This window comes from Bombus terrestris, chromosome 8 (assembly GCF_910591885.1).
Source record: "Bombus terrestris chromosome 8, iyBomTerr1.2, whole genome shotgun sequence".
NCBI lineage: Eukaryota > Metazoa > Arthropoda > Insecta > Hymenoptera > Apidae > Bombus > Bombus terrestris.
This window is the reverse complement of record NC_063276.1, coordinates 2826775-2848549: the sequence shown is the minus strand read 5'-3', so window position 1 is coordinate 2848549 and position 21775 is coordinate 2826775. Positions and strand designations below refer to the sequence as shown.

Below are 21775 nucleotides of genomic sequence, written 5' to 3'. Positions count from 1 at the left end.
ACTTTCTGATTTAAAGCCGTTCGAAAAGTGGCCGGCGCGACGCGATTCGGTGTCGTTCCAGATATTTAAGGTTCAGGTCGTCACTGGTTGTCTATGAAGACACCTTTCTCTTATAGAACGAAGAGGTTGGGGACGAAGGAAAGAGAAGTACTCGCGCAGTTCAACCGAACAAAGGAAACTTGCATCGTACGTTAAGCAGCAGACGTGCCATGACACGTACATGGACATAGTGGCGGACACACTCGCGAGCTCTCCGCAGGTGTAAGGACCAAACGTGGATCGCACACAGAGATCGGTTTGCATATGTGTGTTCGCATACCAAAACGTTCTCAGATCGTAGGAAGGAAGAACGAGAAGGTAAGAGACGACGAAGGGGCGCCGTGGAAATATATGCTGCCCATTGTCTGCAAATATTAATCGCCGGCTGAACTTCGAACCTCGAATCCAAACCTATTCTACCTTTGCGTAACCTCTTTGAAACTTGGCTGTGTTCCTTGTCCAGAACTTCCCTCTACTTTCTGCTCATCGTCTCACTCTTTCGGATTTTACGAACATTCGCGCCAAGAGAAACGCAAACGAATCATTTGATAAACGTGAACAATACTTTCTTTGTTCAATTTTCGTGTTGTGATTCGAGAATTAATCAGGATACTTTCGGCCTATGTATAGGCACGCACAGGTACGTATATCGAATGTATGCTTATTTATAATACGAATCTTGAATTTAATTTTAGTATCGTTATATCAAGACGTTGTTATTATAGAAAAGTTCTTATATTTATATTTAAAGCTTCCGACTAAATAGCTTCTCGTATAATTCCTCTACGTTTGATGTAAAGGTTTTTATGGAAGCAAAAAGCTAGGATGATACAAATACGACGAGTATTTGTACGAGCATCTCTGTTCCTATGTACATACTACAAGTACAAAATATGACGGATTATTAGAGTCTGTAAAGTTATTTTTAATCTTACATTAAATATCAGTCTTCGATACGAGCTTGTGACCTCAGGCTGTCGATCAGTGAATATTAAAAATTCAAGAATGTGTTCTTGTCTGAAAACCATAGGCAGAATCAATGTTCCATGATGCAGAAGAAGAGGCACTTTAAAGGACGTGGAAGGTATGTTTAAGGAATTTAATAAAGCACTATTGCCATCTCTTTGTAAGGAAGAATCGCGTAATGTGTCTTTCCGAAAGAAAAGCGCATTGATTGCTTTGACCACAAGAGCCTCCACAGGTGCTACCAGATTATCTACAGTCCTGAAGAATTTATTCGTTCCTTTGATCGAATAAGATACGGGGATCAATATCGAGAGCTGTAATACTACGTTACTCTTCTGAAATGAGAATTCCTACGAAAAACCCTATCGGAAAGTTTTATGTTCGTCGCACATAATCGTGTAAAGGTCGCATCATCTTCTTTCTTCCAGCGTCACAATCTCTCATTGAATAGAGATTGTATGGAAATGATATCGATTCTTCGTAACAGTTGCAGATGTTTCCGTTTAATCCTTCTCATTTTTATCAAGTTACTCGTTAATTTATCACAAACCTTCTTTTTCTTTTTGTCGAAAATCTATTAATAAAAATAGGATTTGTTCGATACTTGTGAATATGATCGCGTTATCTATAGATAAATAAGTTCACGTCGTATCATTAACAACATCTTCAGGCAAACAATTTGCTCCCGACGAGCAACAGTTTCATAAGTATGAAACTAACAAACATCGTTTAATATCGAATTATTGTTAACCCGATAATTGAATCGCGTAATAAGAAGAAAACAATTACGATGTCAATTTTTAATTTTCTTGCGATCCACTGCCGCTTTTCCCTCTTATTCCATCTTTCTCTACACCCCCCGTCTCTTCGGTCCTATCATTATATCAATCATATACATTAGAAGACCGATACCGATCCGTTACAACTTCATTCGTTCCTTTCCTTTCCTTTCCTTCCCATCGCTGATAATAATAAGTCATTAGGCGCACGTTCCGTGTATTACGTTGAAACCGATGAATGCTAACACGACACGCACCGGCCAACAGAATGAGGAACGAAAATACAAGCGTATGGTGGATATCAATGATGATAACCATGAAACGTTTCGTGTAGCGGCGTGATTTCAGCCGAGGCGTTACCAATCTAATGATTACTAACCATGCTAACTGAAACTGCACCGATGTCGATGGTGGTAACGGACAATGCTAGTGGCACATCCGGTGCAGACGGTGGGTTGGCTAACACACAGCCATTGGCTGTACTTACGTAAAATGGATTGCTAAATTTCGTGTTGCTCGTGTAAATAAGACGAAAAATATACGATGTAAATTACAAAGTACGAAATAATTATTGCAGATGATAAGTATGAAATCGTTAACTGGAAGAAAACGAGCGCGTATCCTTATTCCGAGGTAGATTCGAGAGAGTTACGATTCAAGCGGGCCGCGTTACTCGTCAGCCTCGAATGCGAATACGATTCACCGGAGCGTGTCTCTTTTCAAGAAATTTCTCGCGGAATCCCACAGATTGTTGATCTGCGCAATCCCATCGCGTTATTACCGGATCTCCGTTACCCAGCTCTTCGAGATTCCCATCGAGATACACTTGCGGAATCGCCTACGTTCTACAGCATCGTCCGAGATTTTGTTCCTGCCCCACGGGATGGTTGGCGTCGCGTCGCGCCGCGTCTGTGCGGAAAAAAATCTCGACTCGAGAGAAGGAAAAAGGGAGAAGAAGCGCGGAATCTTCCTTTCTCCTTCCATGTCGTATTCTTATGTCACGCTATCCTTCTCTTTCCTTCTCGTTCCTTCGCTACTTTTCATTCCTTTTTCCTCGATCTGTGTCATCCTGTCTCTTCCACCGTCTATACGTTTATACGTCCAACTCTCTTTTCATCTTACTAGCTGCTGCTGCTGCTGCTGCTGCTGCTGCCGCTGCTGCTGCTGCTGTCCCCTAGTCTATTTTCCTTTTCCGATTGTCGAGACGACGGCGCAAGACGCGATAAAGGAGTCGGGACTTGCACGAAAGAAAATGACGCCGGTCGGTATAATGGAGAGTTCCCAACACCCTCGAGGGTGTGTACGCGGCTTACACAGAGGGTTTTACTAAGGTGGATCATCTTCAGCTGGATGAATGATAGACATGGACAAAGCTTCTTGCATTTCCCTGATAAAAGCAAAATGTCAACAATTCCTTTTTCGATTATTAATACACTGTAAGCTGTTTCAAGATTATCGAACATCTAACAAAAATACAACTTTTTGTACTGGGTTCGCAACGATGTAAAATCTCGGGTATAACTGTTTTAATAAAATGTCTTTAAACGCGAGGAAACTATGTGGTTGAGTGTCTGTGACTTGGCGTAATAGGTATGTTGAAACCATGATGAAGCAAGTGGGGGTGCCGGTAATCTCCTTTCTTGGCCACGTTCCTTCCTCTTCGCTTTCCTCGAGTCTCTTTCTCGAGAAAATAATCTTAGCCTCGAAATGTCCAAGAACATCTGCCGCTTTTGTAAATCGGGTCGCAGGATATCCAATCAACCAGCGGAAATAACGTCTAGATCAGAGATGAGATTTTCCATAAATCCAACTGGATCATTTCTCTCTCGAACTAGGTACACTCGCATAATCTGAATCTCTACTAGCGCTTTTAGATTTACATCCATCGCATTTTTTGTCTTTTGAGTCAACGAAAACTACCGCCTTCCACAATGTTCGTTCGGTGTTATTAATAACGAACGCTCGTGATTCCCATTCCGATTCTCTTCCCCGAGGTTCTTAATAGCCTGGAACCTTAAATCCTTGAAATCGTCTCCCAAAATCTTTCAGCGTGAACATCGACTGTCAAGATCTTCCGCTAGAGTTCTTTATAACTTTGTAGCGATTTGATTAACTTTACGCTCGACTAGATTCGACTCGCCATTACAGAAACAGGCTAAATACATGCTATGTATCGTCCGATATTCATTCGTTACATCTAAATGTGTATCTTTAAGAGTTCATCGTGAAAAAGCTACCGAACGCTACTTTTGTGAACGAACCTTAACAATTATTAAGAATAAGTCTTTCACAAAACGAAAGACACGATAATTTGTTCGTTATTTTCCTATCGTTAGGTTGTCTGGAAATTAATAGCGATTTTCAGAGATCCAGCTTCGTACAGCATTTATTACTTATGCTGTTTGTTTGTTGTTCGTTTGTTACCGATTTCGTGCAACCACGTAGAGGAGGCAAATTCCTCTTTCAAAAAAAGGAATTTAAAAAATAGCTCGAAGTGCAGTTGAAACTGCACGAGACGTCGATCTTGTATTTAACGAAGGTAAAATAACTGAAGCAAATAGCGCAATTTTGATTTCAAAGATTTCGAAGTGGCGATAAAAAGCCCCGAAGAGAAAGAGTGTCGTGTGAATTGAAAAGCTTCAGATTTCTATAATAATGGAATAAAACAGCTTCTATCTCTCTAGGAAAAGTGTATTATATCCGATGGATCCTATTTTGATGAAATAAATTTATTTCTGCATTGGCTCATAAGTATGATTCGTTCGAATCGTGGAAATACGATACAATCTTCTCCGTAACATTATTCGATATGTTTATTGATAATAATTGCTAACGCTAATTATACATATTAACACGAGCTAATATAATTTGGCCGAGCAATATTTATGAATTTGGAACGTTGCTACACCCGCTCTTATAGAAATTTAATATACCTGCCATTAATTTAATTTCATGAAACAAAATTGATTAATCTTTCACTTCGTGCTAGCTTTTCAGTTCGAACTGAAATAATATTTTTTCCATTGTAGTTACGTAGCCAGAAAATTGTAGTTCGTGTATTATGATAACAGAGCAGAAGGAGGAAGGAGAAATGTCGAGGGGAATAAAGAGAAAAGGAAAGGGGAAAAAAGAAGAAGAAAAGACGAAAGAAAAAAGAGAAAAGGTTACGAGAGAAAAGCAGTGTAAATTATACGCACCTCGTCTGTAATTATAATTAACATAACTATTCAAACCTCTATTACGAAAGTGTCCGCTTTAGCGTCCGGATTTTTACCCACTTTAGCTTCCGCCGCTGTTCCCACCAATTTTTGTAAATGGAATCTCGGCGGGAGCTTCGAATCGCGCGTGTTATAATTGCATTGTCTCACTGCAGTCCGCGTGTTCTCGTGTCGGATATTGGTATCTCACTTACGCTAGTTTTTTCCTTCTTCCTTTGGTCGAATTTTCACACCAACCCAGAGATAAGCGTTCAGACTTGTCCCGTTGTCTGTGGTCTCTAAAGCGAGAACTAAGTACGTGTATGCATATGTAATTTCTAACTAAATAACTTAAATACATATACATTATATTGGCATCGATAAACCTGGATGTGACGTAAAAACGGTAAGGAGATCAAGCGACGTCTAAAACGTGGCATACGAAAAAGCATGTCGGAAAAGAATGTCGGGTCTATCCTATGCCTAGTTGGCGTTTAAACGCATGTATCTGCTGCTTTTTATGTTCACTGTTCGAGACGTTGTTTTTCATGACTTTCGTCAAATTCACCGGTTCGTATTATACCGCGTGCACATCGGAGCACAGTGGTGAACAGATTCGCGAACACTACAGACAACAAATCCTCTGTTCGTGAAACTAATCGCGAGCAGTATGCAAATTAGACTCAAGCGTTTAATTATTTCCATATGTTCCAATATGTCCCTCGGTTATTTGCAAGCTGTTCGTAACCGGTTCGCTTACAGAGCGAACTTTCAGCGAACGCTTGACGAAGGCAAGAGAAAAGTACATTCGGGTACCATGATCCTATGTTTATAACAACGTAAAACATTTAATCGTGTTTTTATCAATATATCAAGGTGAACTAGTCATACGAGTTAGTTATATCATTACGCAGTACAGTATAGTTGAATTATTGAGATTCCCGCGATCAAAATGATACCAAACGTGACCATATTTCGTATCAACCTTCGCGTTAACCGTAACAGTGAGAAATCACCTGACTCTGTACCGTTTTATTTCGCTTTTCCTATTCCGTTTCGCTCTGCCTGTTTCTCACAGGCGCATGAAACCCAAGTACGTACGTACCGTGCACGGATGGAAAGAAGTCTTCTGGAAGGAATTCGGGTCTGATCGGTTGTTTTTAACAGGCTCGATACAATCGTAACGTTAGTCACGAGTGCTGACCGAAGGAGTCACATGCTCAAATAAAACAATGCGACACATCGCGTGAGCGATAGACAGCAGTACCTCCCTGACCTCTGTGCCGTCTCGAGAGACTTCTTTCCATCTCCGCGTTAGACATACCTGCAGAGGTCCGGAGAGACATCGCTATGTCTCTTGATGTTCGAGAACTGCTCGTCAACTTGTCACAGGCATGTTCACGAAACATCGACCAACACCTGCATCATGTCCGTGAACCGTGTACGTCAACATATTCACTGGTGAGAACGGATCTTCGAATACGCTTGACTTGACACCGGGTAGAACATTCCCACCAATACTTTGCATAGTGAGACTGTGGCGCGGAGTGTCACTCGAGCGTCGAAAGTGAAAATACCAATAGTTGTACGATTGAAACGTATTTAATTCGCTTCGTATAACGACGTGTAACTTATTCACCGTGTGATATATTCTGTTACTCCGTTGCTTTCGTATCTTTGTGTCGGTTTTGTATTTTCTTCTAATATTATTATTACATAACGAAACGAAATAACTTATCAAGTTTCCTAAATCTTTTTTATTGATCTTACCTGCCGCAGATAGCTAGTAATAAATGAATAGTTAGTTAATAATAAATAATATTGTCATTTATTGAGAATAGTATCGAGAAATTAGAAAATCTCCTAGAGATCACCTACTAATTCGATTATATTAATTAAATTATTTTCTTATTTGGAGTAAATGAAATGAATTATTTCACATTTCGACCTATATACTGAAATAGAAATCTAGATAATTAAACAAAGTAGGTTTTCTTAGTAGAGTTCCTCTTTCTCGTGTTAAATGTAAGAATATAGATTGACTAGAGTGTTAATGTTGGAACAAAAGGTTGAAATAAGTAATTCACATTTTGTTTCATTTGCCGCATGAATTTTCTATTGTAGCGTCATCTCCGGACTTTTACCAATAACTTTCATTATTTCCACGATGAAGTCTCCATTACAAACGTGTTCCGTTTTTAACTCGTAATGTCATTAATTATCGGTAATATCATCGCATATTTCTTGTTTTATCGAGAAATTTGCGTCTGCTAGAAATATTTCGGATTACTCGTAAAATGGGACAGAGTTTATCACTGAAATGTGTATGTCAAATATTAAACTCTGACAATAACAAACAGTCATGGTACAATTTTTAAATCAGTCACATTACGTTTACAAGTATTTTTAAAAATTATATCGATATTCATTAAAAAATATTATATCAATCTCAATATTTATATTTGTTTTAAATACATATTCCATACTGTAATGCTGATTACGATTGTTTTATAAATCGGGAAACAAAGTAGCTTTATTTTCGATAGATGTTTGTGACTGCGTGCAATGCGCTCGGTAGAACCAATGTTTGTCGCGCGCGTTATGATATTTCAATTTTAATCATAATAATTATACGTGAAATTCAAATCAGAATTTATTCGTCAACTATTATCAACTACCTAGCCTTTTATTATTATTATTATTATTATTGTATACTTTTAACATATATCAGATTGCAAGATAAAAGAGGAATAAAACGAATAAAATTTTGTAAAGGACTACTTTGTTTGAAACAGTCAAGTGAAGTTAACAATAATTGTCTGCATGTTATTACGTTAGCAGAATTGTACTGTCCTTTCCTTTTGTAATTTTCTCGTCTATAGTATTTTGCTTGTCGGGGTTCGACTAGGATTTGGGGACGTAAGTATGTCCAGAAGCGTTCAAGTGTATCGAATGGAGGGACAGATTGAGCTATTTTATTTGAATCGTGAGTGCACACACTATCTCCGATAATTTCGTATTGTAAATCCTTTTTGAGGGCGAATTACATAGTTTTTATCGAATTGATATGATCGGGATGAGACACTTTGCGATGACCTGTGCTCGACGCGTGTCGCTGACTCGAACATTCCTAAATCGCGTGTCCAAAAACAACGATAATATTCAACTTTGTAATTGTAAAGTAATAGCGTATGCACATGTTGCAGCTCGTTATGCATAAATCAAAGTTGATGCGCGATCATCATTCGTTCACGATGAAAGTCTGACGCGCGTCATTTGCGTTCCATTAGCATCGTCAACATTTTGCATGAATAATCCTCCTGTTCCTTCTTTCTTTTCTGTTCTCGTGAAAAATAAGTAGAAATTGTATTTTATTGCAAAAAGATTAAACTATGATAGAAATTGATCTGGCGTTCAAAATCGTCCATTTGAATTTGCTGCGTTTGTTCGAAACGTGTCATTTGTTTCTACGATTCAGTGTACACGTTGAGTATTCGTATACTCTTGAGATGATTTTTGTAAAAATAATATCGTAAGTCAGCGTATATAAAAATGGAATGTCTTATGATTGCAAAAATAATGGACAGAAGCGTTTCGATACTTCGATATGTAATAAAGCGTTAACAAAGCGTTTTATAGAAGAAAACCTTAACGCGTTCGCTATGGCGGCTGTTTTTAAGGATTTTCCTATTTGACGGTACGGGACAAATAGGCCAGGTGATGGACTTTCCTATTTCGCGGTACGGGGCAACAGTGTCCCGTAGCAATTTTGATTGAACGGTCGTATCGTCCTTTCCAATTTGGCGCTATGGGATTACCGTAACCCTGTACTCATTTCGACATACAATATCTTTCGTATTGTACTTTTACGTTTCAGAGATTTATGAAGTATATTATAATATGACGAATTATATGATATGTTTAATACAATCATCTGTTGAGAAAGGGTTTGTTCGAAATTTTTCAAAAAAGTTGCAACGACTAAACTGGTTAAATAGAATTCATTAAATCGCTATCTATAATCTATCAATCGATACTGATTACGATTGACCTCTGTCTCTGCCCCATTTTCTGCTTCCCTTATCCCTGCGAGGTTTCTTCGTATATCGTCTAGTTCTTATCTTACAGCTTCACCTCTTTTCATGTACACAGGACTGTAGCCAAGTGTCGGTAGACAACCACAAGCGTTCATTTATAGTTCCCTTCTACCTTTCTGTTACGGTACTAATGTAAGGGTAGTGGCCGTCTCTACCAGCGTATAGATAAATGAGATCCCGGCCAGTGGTTTCTCTGTGGATAGACGGTCAACCATCTCGTGCTATTTACACAACCGCGAGAGCTGAGATTCGGTTTCTTTCTCAGGGCTGTTTGTACAGTGTGTCGAGAATGAGAGATGACGAACGGCAAGGGTGCAAAGGTGTGTACGGCCGAAGGATACCTGAAAATAGAGAACGGGTAAAACGCGAGTAGCGAACACCGGTGCACCACCATCGAAGCCGAAGCTTTTGGTATAATAAGAAAAAAAGAAAAAAAAAAGGAAAGAATAGAAAAATACAATATAATATAAAAGACAACGATCTGTTGTCTGGAATTCGTAATTTTATTAGTTCGTTAAGGGATTAATTACAACTGACTTCTGAGAAACTCAAATCGGAAATAAAAGAACGCCCGATATTTTGCTTCGTTTTCTGTGCACATAAATGGATTATTGATCGCAATGGAATTCTACGTATCGCTGACAGGTTCATAAGGTACGTGAATGGAAATGGAAGGTGAAGCGTGGTGAAGCGCGATGTTCGTGCGCAGGTTCGCGTACGTGGGACAATCAACGGGAAACAATTGCGAATTGCGAAAAGTTCGCATGAACATGAGGAGCGTTCTAGCGCCGAATGATTTTTGACCCAACGAACGTCACCGATAAATCGTCCTGGATTGTTACCAACGTATACTCCTAACCCCACGCTGGTTTCCGAAAGTGGAACTACAGGCCGTGTTGGTCAGCGGAAGCAAAATCAGCAGGTCGTGTCGAAAGTTTTGCAAACCTGCGCTCTGGAGGCACAGTCGAATGTCTGATACCGCAGCCACAATTTCTCGGCGCCGTGACGTGCGTGTGCATGCACGTGACGCATGCACACGCAAATACCAACACTGTTACTGGTAAAAAAAAGAAACAGAGAGAAAGCATCAAGCCTTTGATCAATCGAGTCTCGCTATTCGTTTCCATTCGAGGAGATCCGTTTCCACATAAAAATCAGCCGTGTTCAGAGTATCCGACTGGTAAGAAACAAAACGCAAGTTACATATGCGTCCTTTGCAATTATCAACTTACTCCGTTTACTCCGCAGACTCGATTTCGTCTGATGTCAGAAATCCATTTCGTCTAGAAGCACAGACACGCTTTTTCGCAGGTTCTAAGAAGCTTCCACGCCTTTTTCTGCGTCACATTTACCTAAACTCATAAATGAAAGAAGTCCTTCATTCTATCATATAGTCTTATAATTTACCTTTTCGTTTATCGACGAGAATAGCATTTGTTCTTTCAATTGGCCTTTGTATCGCGATTTATTCTAGAGCGTAGACGATATAGGCGACCGTAGGATACTTTGATGCTGCTATTGCAACCGTTTTTTTATATAATGTTCATTCAGTGAAGTCTACTCTGCAATTTACGTTTCGCGACAATAAAACGTGAGTCGCGCGCTTATGATTGTTACCGAAAAGGCAAAGCGTCGCTACGTTTGTGAATGTGTCTGTTTGAAGTCGATCAAAAAGAGCGCGAAACAATTAGTTAGCTGGTATATTCGGCCTGTTAGCATTTAGCATGCATCGCAGATGTCATTCAAGAAATACGTATATCTACGTACATATACTTCATCATATGCAAAGTCTGATTTTTGTCCACCGTACCCACACTCGTTAATCAATTGTTTCATCCTAACGTGTCAATTATTATTAATTGTTAATTTCTCAAGGGAATAATTATTACACAAATTAGATTATTAGTCTATTTCGCGATGTGTACGTCAAAGATCATCTAAAACGACAACCGAATCGACATTACTTTCCTCTCTCCTAAATTAAATTAATTAAAGAATTCTAAATAATTTCATCCGTGTCCAGTGTATTGATTGAAGGCTAAATTATAAAAATAAAAGGCCAGATTATAAGATGTAATAATTCTTGTCTTTGATCTAATAATTATTTCATTCGATTAATTTCTATCCGAGGAAGGCACGTCTATATTTCCAATTTTATTCTTCGAAAACTGACCGTTATCAACATAACAAAACAACAGAAAATCGGAAAAAGGAAACGATTGTCACGACCCTCTGCCATTCATATTACGAGCCATTTTACAAAGCATCGTTTACGATACGTTGATTGAAATTTTTCAGTCACACACGCAATTACTTGTTCCTGAATCTCTCTAATTCAACATGCACGAGTAAACGACGAATCGCGTAACGTCTTTCCTTGGACAATAATATTCAACGCGCGTAAGAAACAAGTGGAGAAAATCTTTTATCTCGGAGATACAACGCGATGAACGTGGAACCGGAGTTGGACGGGACTTTCATAATAAGGTACGGAAAATGGTGGAGCATCGTCGAAGCGTAAGATCGGTCCATATTTCCGGTAATTTGTAGGCAATTTCCGAGCTTCGAATGCTCGGTTGCCCAATTACAGCGTGAGACGGTATTATTGAGATTTTCATATGGACCATAGCTTACAGCGTAGCTTTTAAGACGAACGAACTCCTCTCACTCGTATTTCATGGTCTAACGGATACTCCCATTCCCTCTTTTGTCAGTCTCCATTCTTCCTGTTGAACTGGAAAAAGGTAAAACGAAAGCCTTCGGAGGATTTTATTCCTCCCGGTGTCGCGATCCTTCGCCCTCCAAGTAGGCCGCTTCTTGAGCTTTTATTCTATTAGACGGAAGATACTTACTAAATTACGTTAACTCTCTGACGTTTCTCTCTCTCTTTCTCTTTCTTTCTTTCTCTTTCCCTCTAGCGTGCGCGCTCGTCCTATATTTCGAAAACAAAAGAGAAGGATATGCCAAGCTGCGAGTTCCAAGTTTCGAGTTATACACAGGAGACGTTAACGGGTCTAAGAAGACCGCTAAATTTCAATGGGACTCTGCCTTTTGAACGAGTTTCGCGTACAACGAATAATCTTTTAACGTTCCTTTCTTGATCATCCTTTATCTCCGTACTTCGTTAGTACTTGTGGTTTCTGTTGGTTTTTTACCTAAGAAATTACCTATGATTTGTATAGCATAATGTTTAGTATAATATTTGTATAGCGGAAACAATGAAGCGTACTTTCGTCAGAAAATTCGTACAGGTTAAGCTTACTATTTTAAGAAATTTTGAATAACCTGATTAAAATTGAAAAGAAGCGTCGGTTCAAACGCTGTCAATAGCGCGCTGCATCCTTACAGAGCGATATAGCTGAGATGAATAGGTGTTATCGCGGATCGAACGACGTATTTTATCGATATGCCGTGCACGCAAGTCGGCCGGTACGAGACGCGGCGAATCAATTTACGAAGACAAATTGACCGAACGAGACTCAAACTCATGAGGAATCACCGCTCGTAAATCGAAATGGTACCGCGATTTCATCGTTTACCGAGACTTCGGATTCTTCTGATTCCGACAGAGACTCGTTTTAACTCTGACTCAGACTCGCTTCATACGCTAGACATTTACATCGCGTTTTCATCCTCTGTACTCGATGTGGCAAAAACATTAAACACCTGATCATTTTTTAACTAGCGTTTTACCACCAGCCTAAGTATCTGCAGTTGCAGCGATGTGGAAAAGCGTCGGAAACGTAAACCAGTCTCACGATACTTTGGCACGTACGTAGTGCACACGCGAATGAGTACGTTTTAGTCTGAAGTCTAAAGCGCCTACTTTGCGAATGAAATCGACGAAAGAGTAAGTCGCGCGACTCAAGGATGTGGAAACAGCGACTACGTACTCGCTTGTCGAACCGTGACGTCGCGAGTCCTACTGTTCCCACAGGAGTACCCGGAAACCTCTCTTTGCCACGGCTCCTTACTCGCCGTCGCGTCTGTCGCGTCTCGTAGCTCGTAAAGCAGGAGGACTGGCGCGCTGGAGGATGCTCCGAGCACTGCGTACGGGTTCGATATTCTCTAGCTTTGCATCTTTTTTTTTCTTTTTTTTTCTTTTCGTAAATGTTTCGCCGACAACTTAAGTACGTAGCACTGTGGAACTGTCAGCCGGCACGATCGCGACGTATATAAACATGGCTACGCTTCACAGTCGGTGAGTTTCTCCCGTGGATTTCTGTCGAAAGACTCGTCTTCGTTGAATCTTGCGATCACGCGAAACCAGAGAAAAGCAATAAACAAGAGAAAGAACAGAAGCAAAGAAATATTTTCGAACATTTTCGGTAGCTTCGGCGAATTAAAAATTTAACGCGAATCGAATTTAGAAACTAGATGAGAATTTAATGGAAAATATTTTATCAGGAATCTATGATAATCGGGCATCTTTGATGCAACACGCGACGATAATGTTTTCTGCAAACTAACGCAAAGTTTAAGGAGACGCTTGACAGCCACACTTACATCTTTCGCTAATGAGTCGATAAATATGTTTATTTTGGACGATTCACGAATGCGTAATTAAAGATGGCGAAAGCTGTACACGCCTTTGCGTCAAAATTCTATCAGGAGAAATGTTGGATTCGGTGTACCTTATTAGATTATAACCGGGTCACATGAATAATCTTTATCACGTGAAGAATTAACACGCAAGCTTCATCTATAAATATACAGAATGTGAGGAGGTTTGCTCGCGTGCAGAGGTATCTTCAGCGATCTTTAATTATCGATAACTACAAAACAAAGCCGAGAATGCAATTTTTTAATTCTTGATTTTCGTCTTATTTTGGCTTAGAGAATCACCCCTTAAATTTCCTGATACCTGTAGTCGAACACCCTGTATATTTATATAACGCGTTTGAAAATACGCACGCGAGCGTAAATTTGTCGAAACGAAAATCCGTTACCATGTTCCGGTTGGAAAAATGGAAAAATGGAAAAAAACGGTACGCAGCTTATAAGAAGAATCAGTCACCACGAAGCGGACAGTAATCCTGAATCCCGAACGATAGTTGTGACCAAAGATCGAATCGATTTCGAAACTTGTTTAAAATGTCGATCGATGTATCGCTTCGTACAGTCGATCGTTTCGAAGCGTAGACAAATGGACGATAAAAACAACGAACGTTGTATATCGCATTTCGGACTTGTAAGCGTTCTATCTGTGCAGAGTGGCAAGGCAAAAGACGAAGCAAAGTCAAATGGAAAGGAAAACAGAAAAGTATGAAATTAGAAAACTACAGAAACGTTTTCCAGCTAATCTGACAGGGTATACTTATTCGACAGAGTTGAGGCTAAAGCCAGAGCCAGAGGTCGTGGTGAGTCGCATGACGTTAGAGAGGGCGTGCGCGTTCCATCAGCCTGCGGGATCAGTCGACATCCGAAGCGGCACTCACGTTCCGCGACTGTACCGCGCGCGCGCCTTTATCTTGCCTCACTAAATCGTCCTTTTGAGTTTGCCCGATCGAACCCCCTGTTATTCATTGTCGCGATAAACGTCGCGAATATCGAGCAACGCTCGCGTTTCACCCGTGAACGAGCAACCGAATTTTAGTGTTCGCGCGCGAATGCTCGCTCGACGATCGTGGGGCTCGTGTGCCCGATTCCTGAATTAATCCCATCGACCTCTAATCGATCGAGGATCGTCTGGACCGCGTCATCCGGTAAACGAATCACGACCGCCATGTTCTTTATCCGTGTACGTTTCATCGATCAGTGAAAAATGTTTCTTTTTCGTGCGCGTTCTGATTCTCGATAATAATTTCATTTGGCACCAAGTTTATCGATTTTTCATCGATCGGAAGTCAGCTACGGAATCGAATTTCAACGTTCTTTCGTGAATTATTTGTTTTTTTTTTGCATTCGTATGTTTTCTCCCGAACGAGTTCAAACTTTTTTCCGGTAGAACAAGAACAGGTTGAAAAATACTACGCAAATGTGTGTTGTGAGATTCCGTCGTGATAGACATGCATTCAACGAGTGATGATCAGTGGTGCTGGTGGCATCTTGTCATCGTTTGTGTTTCATTTCCAAAGTTGTACCTGTCTCGTGCCTCTTCAACAACGGTGAGTAATGAATCGTCTTAGTTTTTTTTTAGTTTCCATGATTTTAAATTATTAGCGTTCTATCCTTTGTTCCTCATTCTCGGTAAGAGGTTCACAAGTCACGAGAGGCAAAACGTTACGGTCGTTTCCTGTAATTTCTAAACAGGCGATTTTCTCGAAACGACTCTCACGAAAATTTGCCCACGACTTCGTTTAGTAAATTTTGCGAGAAGTTTCATTTGTAAGGAAATCAATAACGGTTAAAGCTGATCATATAGCGATTATATACTTCGTGTATGTTCGGTGCGTTTGCGAACGATTGTATTTCCGCTGACCAATATGTCTATTAAACGAAACACTGATAATCTATACAGCGAATTAATTGTTACGTATGAGGTTATGATAGTAAAACTATCTTAGCTTTTTTATTCTTTCCTTTCAGTATTTTATTATTATTTTTCCGTAGACGTTTTTCTCGAATTGTACGTCGTTTCTACTGTTTTTCGATTTGCGATTAGTACCTCAAAGAAAGGTCGCCATTTTCATCTTGCTTGTCGCCTCATTTGATAATTAAATTTGTAATATGATTCAAAGGGAGTCTAGAATAACATGTCGACAATGGAAAATTAATTTTTCTTCTATGTACATGATACGTGTACCGCATACGTATGTACGTATAGCGCGGATAGTAAATAGAAATATGACTGAACGACGACTTTGACGGTTCCTGGAAATTGATCGGCGCTATTGAATGGCAGACATTCGACGATGAATAGACATGTTACATCTAATGCGTTATGAAATCATCTTTACAGATAGGTGACTCGGAATCGAGTTGCAACGAGGTCGTTACACTTACAATAATGTATAAAGATTGACTCGTTTATGAAACTCGAACGAGTTCCCTTTTATCTATCGAATCCATCGCGACCATTTGACTTTAACTGAAATGATTGGATCGGAAAGTATTTGCATGATTAAAAGACTCGTTACACAGCATTATTCTCGTGACAGAGGGGGCGTTACGATCGAGCCCGAATTAACACTGTAGAATATAGAAGATTGTTAGAACCCTGCTGAAGTAGAGAGGGTGATCAATGACGCATGCAATGACAGGCATACTCTGACAATGAGTCTTAAGGGATTTAGCTTATGTTGTACAATCAATCCAACCAATGGATCGTGCCTTAGAGAAACCATGTTCGATTATCAGTTGCCTGAATTATGGTAGAGATTTCACTTAACAAATACGTACGATAATCCAAGATGGCTGCGTGGTTAATAAAAAATTAATAAACGACGTAATATCGAAAGATTGAAAGTCATTAAGCGTAATGTACGAGTTCGTATAATGTAAAAAAAATCACTTTGACATTTTTCTGGAAGAAAGTCAATATGCCTTTCATCTCCTCCGGCGAATGAAAACAATATATCACCATCGATCATACCTTGTCAGTTCGTGCAAACGGAAAATTCGTAAAAATCCTCTGTCCTCTCCGCGATGAACCAATATTTACGAACAAACTTCAACTATTGTGATTAGTAAGAAATACCGATTTATTGCTCGGAAGATAACATATACATACTATGATTACTAAAAATACGTTATCAAGTCGGATCATCCATCGATAAATTTTAATTCGACGACATGAATCGTCGTGGTTAAGGTACGTCTAAAGAGCATATTGGTGTCTAACGACGAGTGTACAAGGTAACTGTACTACAAGCTCGTCCGAAAGTAAGATCTTCAACGAAAGTCGTACTCATTTTAATAAGCGGCGCGTACTCGAGAAACAATTAATTCGGAGGTCGTGTTTGTCGCAAGAAGTACAGGAGAACTATCGATCAATTTTTTGATCACTCGGAAAACCAATTGAGATTTAACGAGGTGGGGAAACACGCGTACAGTGCATTGTTCCCGATCTGCGTTTGTTCAAGTTGGAAAAAAGAGAATGGTTTTAAACGTTCTGTTCGCGGCTCTGCTATATATGTATGCATGTATATACATATTATGCAGCTACCCAGCTACAGGACGGTAGACTATGTGTTAATAAGGGGAAAAATCCCTTCGTTCACCTTTGTTCGTCAACACCTGCCGCATCACAGACCGTAGAAATGCTATTTCAGCTTACCACCGCTTCTCTAACGAGCGATCAATTCCGCATCCCTAGGAACCTTTGATAATGCGTGGCCTTTGTTAAACGATAGCAAGACGAGTCGGCTTTCCCCTCTTTATTCCTTTCTCTGTTTCAGAAAAATGTATGTCGCAATTTAAAACGGAACGGAGATAAAACTCCGTAGCGGCGAGAACGTCTCACGGTCTCGTTTTAAAAGAAAATTCAATGTTAAATTATGCGTTATATCGTACAGAATACTTCAAATATGTAATACGATATACGCTCGGATTTAATATAAATGGATAAAATAAAACGAGACTTTCTATCATTGAAATAATATAGCGACATACGCGTGCAGTATATATATGTTAGTGTCGATGAACTTGCTTCCATTTTAATGAATTCTTATCTAATTGTAACATAGTTACGATAGAATTTCACGTATATATATTTCAAAAGATACCGACCTTTGACAGGAAAGCTAATTGCTCGTCTGTTAGAGTAGCGATATTTCTTCTACGTGAAGCAGAATTTAACTGTTATATAAATCATAAATATCTTGTCAAAAATGATGTAAAATACATCTTCGTAGAGAAGCGTTCTTCTTATCGTTTCTATCTTTGACGGTGCGATTCGCATTTCAGTATTAGCGTAGTCGCGTTAAGGTAGAGATTAACGTAGAATAGGGAAATTGTAGTTGGAAGGAGACGATTGAAAGATGATCTTTGAACTTTTGGCCTTAATACGAACGAGGTCGTTGAGGAGCGAGCTTCCGATTCTTTGGAGAAACGCTTAAAATTCAAATGTGAGTTCGGTGTCTTCTTAGATTGACTGGAAGACTAATACCGAAGAAGAAAGAAGTCTCTGGAACGAGAGTATAATTTTTCTATAAATCACGCTAGTATAATCCTTAAAATTTGTCAGCACTTTCGATCGCAGAAACGATAGGTTACGATCTTTTTATTAACGCTTTTGAATATTTCGCTTTAAAACGATCTGATCGACGTGGATTCATCGCGTAACAATGGAGCGAGTTTTACTTGCAACTGTAGCATAGAGATTTCAACAAGAGAGTTTTTCAAGCATTCAGACGAAAACGGTAATCTCCTTCCCCGTGAAATATGTAGCTGTCAAACACGATATATTGTTTAAAGTTTAGAGGATGCCAATGTCTTACGTAAACCACGTAACATTAGGAAACTTCCTTGAAACGTTCGATATTAAGAGAAAAAGATACCATTTTTACTATATTAATCGAATAATTAATACACGAACGTGAACTAACGTTTACAAGGTTGTTATCATAAAGAAATACTCGTGGAGAATTTTCAAACGCGTGTATTTCTAAGATAGTGCATTAAAAGAATGTGTGTGTGTGTGTGTGTATGTGTGTACGTTCCATGAATTCTATTAGCGACACGACGAATAAAACGGTATCGGTTGAGAGATCGATCGAAATGGAAAGAGATAATACGTAAACATTGGACAGTTTTCTTTAATGTGAACGTATAGGGCACGAAAAGAAGCATACGCGTATTACGCTTAAAATTGGCGCAGTGTCTGGCGGAGAGGAAACGTTCGCTTGCCACTGGAAAAATTTCCAAGCCGTCATTTGTATATGCATGCATTTATCCGTGACATGGTTAACATTCCGCTGCGATGAGAAAAAAAGGTATTTATAGAGCGATATCGCCGCGAGAAGGAAGCGTAGCTCGTAAGATCGGATAAGATTGAACCGCGGGTAGCAGGTGCATTTCTCGGAATCTGGCGCGGTTGGAAGGAAGAAAAAAAATTTGGTGGTCTCGCTTCACTTTTTAGGGGTTTCGCGGCGCCGAAGATTTCATCATAGCGAATGTAGAGGTAAAGGGATGGAAAGAAGGCAGGGGAGTATGTAGGGATCAGTTGAGCGGAAAGCTCTTTCGCTGCAAAATACTTGCAGCTATGCATGCATGAATACCGGTATTTGGAGGCCATACAGTCGGTGAATACCAGTACCCGCGAGAGATGGGTGAGTCGTACAACCGATCGAACGTGTATTCATCCGTGTGCCGGTAATTCGTGCTCGACACGCTACAAACGAAAAGGACGATAAACATTTGAGCAAGGTTTTCCAACATTTGTATAAGCAATCAAAGGTAAACGAGTAATTTTCTTTTCATCGCAATTTTGATTTTCCAATGTATGCATCGACTATTTGCCGTTATTATAAAATCATCTTTCAGTTTCGTAACGGCTACACCGAATTCCTTTCTAAATATTCAACTCAATAGTTCAGATATGCCTTACGAAATACACCTACTTGTACGATAACCGATGCAACGAACGAAAATCTTGGGAAAAGCGAACATGTGATACCAGTTATATGGATAGATACGTACGTGTACTTTACACGTATTTGCCGTTTAGTGTTAGTTACCGTGGGACGAATTACGTGGTTGTTGCGTATTCGATAAACATAAATCGTCGCCTCTTAAGAGAACTGGAACATTTTCGGCACGCGATAAAACTGTTTTCTGCGTGATTTACCTACGACGCTTCTTTTATCTGACAGATTTACTTTCTTTTTATAGTCACTTTCAAAGAAGAGATCGCCGAAGGTTTTTTCACTCGATCGTTGGATCGCGCTCCTGGGAATTGACTTAACGTTGAGTTTCTATGTAAATTGTGGTTCGTGGCGAGAGCTGACGGTGATTTGGACGATGCGTTTAAATGCGTCTTTCTTCTACGTTTCTTTCCGATCGACCGTTCTCCAACTTTCAAGTATCTACAGAAAATTCCATTTCTGCATAGAATGAATTCTTTGCTGCATTTTTCCTACCTTAAAAAGAGAAAGAAGGAGAGACAGGGAAACAGAGAAATACGTATTTCGTATATTATATTTCTATTAATAATACCGGAGAAATGCTGCAACTTGTTTAGTATAAAAATGGTACAATTTTTTTGTAACGTAAAAGGCAGTTGGAAACCGATATACGATATGTCCGGTTTTACTCGGAACGATCAAATATCTGGCAAAACACGGACGATACGAAAAAATGTTTCGTACGGAAGTTGTATGGTATCGAGCAGGGCGTATTTTTCCCCTTCTATCTATTTGGTCTTGCAATGACCTTGCGATCTGCTGTAGAGGTAACATTAAAATTTTTCAATTGCTACCTCCATCTTTTATCATATGTCCTTATAGCTAACATTCAGATGTTTTCAAAACGCTACAAAGTTACGTCCTCCACATAATCCAGCATTAACGTTGTTCGATGTACACCGTACAGAAAGATGTTTTTGATAGTGCTGTTACTGGTATGACATTGTTGGAACGCAAGCTTACAGTTTTCCAATATTTCCAAAACAGCTCGTCAATTCTGAGCGGTAAATTTCGGTACGAACATAGTTGTTTGTATCGAGCGGATTTGAAAGTTCGTATCCTGATGCCGGATGCTTCAAAATACGCGACTTCATATTATTTTGAAAACATCTGATTATCAGCTACTAGAATATGCGATAAAAAAACGGAGATATCCATTTCAAAATTTTACTGTCGCCTCCATAGAACGTCTGAAGGATATCGCAAGATCAAACAGATAAATAACACGGTGCGTGGTCCCTCTCGATACCGTACGACTTTCGCCTTAAACATATTTTCGTGTCATTCGCATTCTTCCAGATATTTGATCGTTTCCAGTTAAACCGGACGTGTTGTACGTAGTTGCATGTAGAGTAACGCGTAATGACCTGTAGAACTAGAGACCACTTTTACCTGGCTCGCGCTACTGTTTCATTATTCAAGGTAGGAACATTGAGGGAAATTGCGCGCAATTGGCCAAGCGCACGGGCAATTCGTCTTTGCGAAAGTTTTATCGACTAATGAGTATATAGGTAACACGGTGGCTCGTGAGTTCGTCATTAGTCATTAGCCAGTTTCGTCGAGCGGGAATTCGTTTTAATGAATTTTACGAAACTCGTCGATCACTCGCGTAGTGGAAAAAAGCTATCGCCGTTGGCCGGCCGCTCTTAAATATTCCATTCCAAGATATATCTGTCCAGGGATTAAACTCGATCTTTAATACGTGGGATTAGAAGCGAAATTTCATTTTTATATTTGCATTTTAAAGTTAGAAGCGGCAACAGTCTCAACGCAATACCGTCGCTTCGCATCTGGCAAAGGTTTCCCCATAGAAATGTCATATCGCATTTTATGTTTATTCGTTATTTGTTTTCGAAGAGATCGATTAAAAATATTTCTCGCACACGTTATACATGTACAACGTTTCGGCTTGATATTCCTAAAAAAAGCATCTCGTCGTATCGAGAAATTCAGCACGCTATTACGTGCATATGGCAGAAGTATGTAACGTTCCGGTCGTGCTGAAGATTTATTTTACATTTTTTATAAACAAACGCGTAATATGGTAACGTTCACCACGGTCAGGACCGAGATTTATGTGACGATCTGTGCGTGATCGATCGAGTTAACAATCGTACGTTACATTTAATTCA

The 21775-nt window shown here is 39.6% G+C and overlaps 1 protein-coding gene and 1 long non-coding RNA gene across 3 annotated transcripts in view; one reads left to right on the top strand and one right to left on the bottom strand.

Moving 5' to 3' along the window:
- Positions 1-21775, bottom strand: part of LOC125385580 — an 82319-nt gene that overhangs the window by 28527 nt on the left and 32017 nt on the right. The gene's annotated exons all lie outside the window — the stretch shown is intronic.
- The window catches only part of LOC100647422 (basement membrane-specific heparan sulfate proteoglycan core protein), a 263946-nt gene continuing 256679 nt past the window's right edge, over positions 14509-21775 (top strand). For both annotated transcript variants that reach the window (XM_012310977.3, XM_012310976.3), the window contains exon 1: positions 14509-15185. The gene's annotated coding sequence lies outside the window, so the exon portion shown is untranslated. The remainder of the gene's footprint in view (positions 15186-21775) is intronic.